This window comes from Rhincodon typus, chromosome 7 (genome assembly GCF_021869965.1).
Source record: "Rhincodon typus isolate 14 chromosome 7, sRhiTyp1.1, whole genome shotgun sequence".
Classification (NCBI taxonomy): domain Eukaryota; kingdom Metazoa; phylum Chordata; class Chondrichthyes; order Orectolobiformes; family Rhincodontidae; genus Rhincodon; species Rhincodon typus.
The window spans coordinates 29,372,301-29,378,934 of record NC_063338.1 but is presented as its reverse complement, the minus strand read 5'-3'; positions in this window follow the sequence as shown (position 1 = coordinate 29,378,934).

The following is a 6,634-nucleotide window of genomic DNA, read 5'->3' as shown; positions in this document are numbered from 1 at the left end:
CGGCCCTTCAAGCCTGCAAAACCATTCGCTATGATCATGGCTGATCATGCAATTTCAGTATTCCGTTCTGGTTTTCTCTCCATACCCCATGATCCCTTTAGCCACAAGGGCCATGCCCAGATCCCTCTTGAATATATGTAATGAACTGGCCCCAACAGCTTCCTGTGGGAGACCATTCCACAGGTTCACTACTCTCTGAGTGAAGAAATTCTTGCTCATCTCAGTCCTGAATGGCTTACCTCTTGTTCTTAGACTGTGATCCTTAGTTCTGGACTTCCCCAACATCAGGGACATTCTTCCTTCATCTAGCCTGTCCAGTCCCATCAGGATTTTATATGTTTCTATGAGATCCTCCCTCATTCTTCTAAATTCTAGTAAGTACAAGCAGAGTCGATCCAGTCTTTCCTCATATGTCAGTCCTGCCATCTCAGGAATCAGTCTGGTGAACCTTCGCTGGACTCTCTCAATAGCAAGAACGTCCTTCCTCAGTCTAGGAAACCAAAACTGCACACAATACTCAAGGTGTGGCCTCACCAAGGCCCTGTATAACTATAGCAAGACATGCTTGTTCTGATACTCAAATCCTCTCACTATGAAAGCCAACACGCCATTAGCTTTCCTCACTGCCTACCGCACCTGTATGCCAACCTTCAGTGACTGTTCTACTGTGACACCCAGGTCTCGCTGCACCTCACCGTTTCCTAAACTGTCACCACTCAGATATGTTGTGGAGGTGCCTGTGTTGGACTGGAGTGGACAAAGTCAAAAGTCATGCGACACCAGGTTATAATCCAATAGGTTTATTTGAAATCTCAAGCTTTCAGAGCATAGCCCCTTCGTCGGGTGCAGTGAGAGAGAACAGCACATAGACACAGAGTTTATAGGCAGAGAGGTCAAGGGCAGAGAGATCAAAAGACCTTACAACTGATGTAAGTGGAGTGTCAGATGGTAAGTCTCTGCAGGTGACCAAGAGTGTTAGACAGTGTGAGTAAAGTGTCAACAGCTGAATAACCAGCAAAGGGTTGACCTATAATCCGATTAAATGAGGCAGAGAGATAATTACAAAAAATTTAAAAATAAGGTGGTTCTGGAGACAAACCAAATGACTGGAATAACATGATAGGTATGAGTTGCATGCCAAGGGTCTAACCAAAGCATTAAGTAATTCAAAACTGTACTAACGAATTAAGGTAGAGCGATCATAGCAATTTATCAAGGTGACAGTGTCAAAACAGGACAGTAAGGAAGATTTTACAGATACAGAAGTGTGGTGGGGTCACATGTAGCGCGACATGAACCCAAGATCACTGAGAGTTGTGTGACTTCGGAACTCTCTGCCTCAGAATGCAGTGGAGGCGGCATTATTTAATTTTTTTTAAAGAAAGATGTTTTTTAGGCAAATGATATGTCTAGATCTCAGGAAAGTCAAACCATCGTAAAACGCAAAATTAGACAATACTGAACATGAAGGAATCCATACAGACAATATCAATCAGCTTGTGATTGGAGGAGCACTGAGCAGTTAGAAAATAAGTGGTGGCAGTAGGGGGGTTGCCAGGGAGCTGAAGCTGCACATTTCTTAGTTTGAATATGCCTTTTTCTGTGGGCTGTGTCTTTTCTTGGAATTCAAGACAGCAGGGAAGGGGCTTCTGCTGGGGAGAGGGAGGAACAGGCCACAAAAGGGGTGGGGATTGGGAGAAAGGAGGCTCCAAAAGATGAGGTGTATGGATAAGGCTACAAGAGGGGTTTGAATGGGGGAGAAGGCAACTAGAAGAAGGTGGGAGGGGGAGGCTCTTAGATGTTTGGGAAGGAGGAGTTGCAAGAGGAAGGAGGAGAGGGGGCATACAAAGGGGATGAGGGAGTGAGGAGATCAGCAGGATACAAAGGAAGTGGGAGGGGAGTTGAGGGCCTTATTTGGGTTGGGAAATAAGAGGTAATGAGTTAGGTGGGGAAAGTGAGGCTACAAGAGAGGGGACAAATTGAGGCTGCAGGGTGGTCAAGGGAAGGTGAAAGGACAGATAATAGTTTTAAACCTGTCAACAAAGAGGCACTCCGCTAACTGGGAGCCAGAAAAACTTTGGGTTACTGAGGAATAAATTCCTTGCCAAGTAATATGGAATCTATAGTTTAATACTGCATTCAAGATCTACTATAGATGGGGAGTATTTAGTGGATTTATTGTAATGAACACTCTGTGTCAATTGTTATGTATAGATGTGAGATAGAAATTTAAGATACAGTAACTGACAGGCTAAAATCTTCCAACCTTGTCTATACGTGATGAAGAAGCCCCATAGGTTTGTGTTTAGCATTTTATGTGTAGAAGTGTGTGTCAGTTTGAAACAAACTTTTGCTCTTAGCTTATTCCTGTTGTCTTGTACCAATTTGAAAACTGTGATGCTGAGGAAATGAATGCTTCCCTCGTGTGGTTATAGCTTTACTTTTAGTCAGAAGTTGATAATTACTAAAGTCCTTTTTTTCATGAGATTAATTAAGTCTTCTAATGCTGCTTCTGAGAATCCAAATACCCCATACATCAACACAATATCAAAGGAATTTTTACTACATGACTTCACCACCTAATAAATGAGTTGGTGAGAATGAAAATGGTTCCTGAAAACCAAAAAGCAGGCACTGAAAGTCAAAAAGTAGCCCTTGAGAAAATCTCAAGAAGAGCTTTTTAAAGATAAAATTACTTTGAGTCCTTCCCATAGCAATGTGTTTGAGTGACAAGGGAGGTAGATCACAGACAGAAAAATAGACAATTAGAAAGTCACAATTAGATTAGCCATGACTTTTTCAAATGGCAAAGCCAGCTCAAGAGGCAAAATGTCCTACTCCTAATCCAACTCATAAATTCAATTCTTCTTATTCACTCATGGGATGTGGGTGTCATCAGGTGGGCCAGTATTTATTGTCCCTAGTCGTCCTTGAGAAGATAGTGGTGAGCTACCTTCTTGAACCTCTGCAGTCCATGCTCTTTGGGTTAACCCACAATGCTGTTATGGAGGGAATTCCAGGATTTTGATCCAGTGACACTGAAGGAACAGCAATATATTTCCATGTCAGGATGGTGAGTGGCTTGGAGAGGAACCTGCAAATGGTGGCGTTCACACATATTTGCTGCCCTTGGGCTTCCACATTGAACTGGTCATGGACTTTGAAGGTGCCTAAGGATATTTGGTGAATTTCAGCAATGCATCTTGTGGATAGGACACAGTGCTGCTACTGAGTTTCAGTGGTGGAGGGAGCGGATGTTTGTGGATGTGCTGCCACTTAAGCAGGCTGCTTTGTCCTAGTTAATGTCAAGCTTCTTGTTAAACATGAATACAAAAAGCCTGAGGCAAGTGGTGAGGTAAAAATCTACTGGACCTTTCTCACCAATTTACCTATTACATGTGTATCTGTCCATAATGGTATAGGTTTGAGTGATCACTGCACAGCCCATGTGAAGGCAAAGTCACACCTTTACGCTGAGAATATCATTATGGCACCACAACTGAGCCAAAAAGGATAGTTTCAAGACAGACCTACCAACTCAAAACTGGGCATCCATGAGGCATTTCAAACCATTAGCAGCAGCAGAATTGTATTCAGCACAATCTGTAACATCATGCACTGACATATCCTGCACTTTACCATTATCATCAAATCAAAGAATCTACCAAGCTACTGTGAAGAATTCAGAACCACATGTCAGGAGCAGCGCTAGACATTTCTATAAAAGTGAGGTCAACCTGATGACGCTGCAAAATAGGACAATTTGCAGTCAAAATCAAAAAAAAGCAGTATGCAACAGTCATTGTTAATCAATGCCACAACCATCAGATCCAAGTCTGTAAGCTGTCATATCCAGTTGTGGTGAAATACTCAATGACAGTAGGAAGATGCTGCATAGTAACACCCTCTGCAAAGACTGGGGAGCCCGGCACATCAGTGCAAAGGATAAGGCTGAGTAAATTTCCAACTATCTTCACCTAGAATAGTCAAGTGGATGAATCCATCTTCGCCACCTCCTAAGATTCTCAGCATCACTGATGCCAAACTTCAAGTAATTTCCGATACTCCATACAGTACTAATAAACAATGAAGATGCTCACTACTGCAAATACTATGGGCCTTGACGACATGCAGGAAATAATTCTGAAAATGGGTGTTCCAGGACTAGCCGTGTCCCCTGCAAAGATAGTCCTATTCAGCTGTAACACTGCCATCTACCCAGCAATGTAGAAAATTGCCTAGGTGTATCCAGTCCACCAAGAGCAGGACACACCCAATTCAGCCAATCATTGTCCCAAAAGTCCACTCTGAATCATTCGCAAAATAATGGACGGTATCCCTGGCAGTGCTACCAAGCTACACTTGCTCAACAGCTAGCTGCTCGCTAACACTTTGTCTTGATTCAGCCATAGCATTTCATCCTCTGACCTCATTATACCTTTGGTCAAAAATTGGACAAAAAACCTGACTCAAGAGACCTGGTCAGAGTCACTGCATGGTTTGAAAGCAGAATTTCACTAGTACGTTATCAAGGGGCCTTGTAAAATTGGAGGCAATGGTAATTAGATGGAAAGCTCTCCATTGTTTGGAGTCATCTATAACACAGAGCAAGACAGCTGCAATTTGTTGGCAGTCAATCATCTCAATCCCATGGTATCACTAGAGGAGTTCCTCAGAGTAGATATTTTTGAATCAACCCTTTCAAAGATGTTATTACACACTAATCCCAAACTATAAACATACTGGAGAGCTACTATTGACCAGAAGCTGAACAGGACTAGCCATTCAAATATGATGGCTACAGGCATGGTTAAACACGGGGAATTCTGCCATGACTAATTCACCCTCTGACTACAGGTACGAGGAATATGATGGAATTTTCTCCACTGGATGAGTTTGCCTCCAACAATATTGAAGAAGTTTATAGAATAATATTGGTGAAACACTGTTCTTCCTAGCAAACAGTCATTTAATCCTGAATGTTGCAAAGGGAAAGCTATTCGCATATCAATGTCTGTTTGTTGCTACCATTGCTGGGATTCAGTCTGGACAATTGATTTGCATTTCAGAGTAATGCTAACAATGTGGATTATTTTCCCATATCTGCTGAGGTTACCAGGAAGGATTCTCCTCCTCGATCGTTTGGTGGGGGAACCTGAGGTGAAACCACCACCAGTCATCTCGCTCTCTCATGACAGAACAGCTCAATGGTCTGGTAGGACTACGGTAACTTAATTTATAATGTAAATCCGTCTTCTATAAAACATTGGCAATGTTTAAAGTTGCTACCTAAGAACATTCTACAAACATGCTTTAATGTACAGATTACACTTAAAATGAAATGAGTATGTTATGGACATACCCTCTACTGATAAAGGTCATGCAAAGGGCATTTCTGGTGACAGATCTCCTAACAATGCATTTATTTTGCAATCTCAAAACAGAACAAGTGACCTAGCCATTTTAATCCTTAAGATTGCTTCCTTTATAATAATTTTGGAGAATGCTGTGGTAGAGAAAGATCTGTGTATTCATGAATCACGAAAGCTTAGTATGCAGGTGCACCAAGCTATTAGGAAGGCAAATGAAATATTCCTTTGTTGCAAGGGATTGGAGTATAAAATCAGAACATCTTGCTATACTGTAAAGGACATTAGTGAGACTTCACCTAGAGTACTGCACGTCTTACCAACAGAACGATATACATATATTGGAGGCAGTTTGGTAAGATTCACAAGGTTGATTCCTAAGATGGAGGTAATGTCTTATTAGGAAATATTGAGTAGTTTGGGCTCATATTCTTTGGAGTTGAGAATGAGAGGTGAACTAATTTAAACCTATATGATTCTAAGGTGACTTCAGAGACTAGGTGCTGAATGTTTCCCATCCTGGAAAAATGTAAAACTGGGGAAGTGTTTCAAAATAGGTGTCTCTAACATAAGACAAAGATGTGAAGGAAGTTTTCTCTGAGCAGACAGGAAAATAGAGTTAAGAGCAGATTAGCCATGATATTGTTGAATGGCTCCATCGGCCAATTGTCTGACTCCTGCTCCTGTGGTTTTTATGATCTTATAATTTAAAATTATGAACGTATTACGTATTAGTTTAAGAGATTACTTTTTATTTTCAAACCGTATGAATGTTGGACTATGTCCAATCCTGTAAATAAAATAGGGCCTAACAGAAGCAACAGCTTAGAATCAAAACATTACTAAATCATCAGACAGTGTACAAAGAATTAATTGAACATTAAGACTAATTGATCAGTACAAAAAGTGCTCATATCATATAGAATTAGTCATGAATGACTTCTAAAGCAACGGCACATAATGTGCACGTGTGTGTGTGCGTGTGTGTGAGTGAACAAACTCATTGGGTGTGCGTGTGAGTGATCAGACTGGTTGTATGAGTGTGTGAGTGATCAGACTGGGTGTGTGTGTGTGTGATCAGACTGGGTGTGTGTGGGTGTGTGTGTGTGTGTGTGTGAGCGATCAGACTGGGTGTGTGTGTGTGATCAGACTGTGTGTGTGTGTGTGTGTGTGATCAGACTGGGTGTGTGTCTGTGTGAGCGATCAGACTGGGTGTGAGTGTGTGTGTGATCAGAATGGGTGTGTGTGTGTGTGATCAGACTGGG